This window comes from Phyllobates terribilis, unplaced genomic scaffold, assembly GCF_046119375.1.
Source record: "Phyllobates terribilis strain yellow unplaced genomic scaffold, ASM4611937v1 Scaffold_5__5_contigs__length_657084704, whole genome shotgun sequence".
NCBI classification, from domain to species: Eukaryota; Metazoa; Chordata; class Amphibia; order Anura; family Dendrobatidae; genus Phyllobates; species Phyllobates terribilis.
Window position 1 is genome coordinate 32,083,279 of NW_027362765.1, and position 936 is coordinate 32,084,214.

The window sequence follows — 936 nt, forward strand, 5'->3', positions numbered from 1 at the left end:
CACTCATAAGCATCAAGAATAAAAAGGCTAGACTGGACTTTGCTAAAAAAAACATCTAAAAAAGCCAGCACAGTTCTGGAAGAACATTCTTTGGACAGATGAAACCAAGATCAACCTCTACCAGAATGATGGAAAGAGAAAAGTATGGCGAAGGCGTGGTACAGCTCATGATCCAAAGCATATCACATCATCTGTAAAACACGGCGGAGGCAGTGTGATGGCTTGGGCATGCATGGCTGCCAGTGGCACTGGGTCACTAGTGTTTATTGATGATGTGACATAGGACAGAAGCAGCCGAATGAATTCTGATGTATTCAGAGACATACTGTGTGCTCAGATCCAGCCAAATGCAGCCAAACTGATTGGTCATCATTTCATACTACAGATGGACAATGACCCAAAACATAAAGCCAAAGCAACCCAGGAGTTTATTAAAGCAAAGAAGTGGAATATTCTTGAATGGCCAAGTCAGTCACCTGATCTCAACCCAATTGAGCATGCATTTCACTTGTTAAAGACTAAACTTCAGACAGAAAGGCCCACAAACAAGCAGCAACTGAAAACCACGGCAGTTAAGGCCTGGCAGAGCATCAAAAAGGAGGAAACACAGCGTCTGGTGATGTCCATGAGTTCAAGACTTCAGGCAGTCATTGCCAACAAAGGGTTTTCAACCAAGTACTAGAAATGAACATTTTATTTACAATTATATAATCTGTCTAATTACTTTTGGTCCCTTTAAAAACAGGGTGGCACATGTTAAGGAGCTGAAACTCCTAAACCCTTCATCCAAATTTAATGTGGATACCCTCAAATGAAAGCTGAAAGTCTGAACTTCAACTTCATCTGAATTGTTTTGTTTAAAATTTATTGTGGTAATGTCTAGAACCAAAATTAGAAAAATGTTGTCTCTGTCCAAATATATATGGACCTAACTGT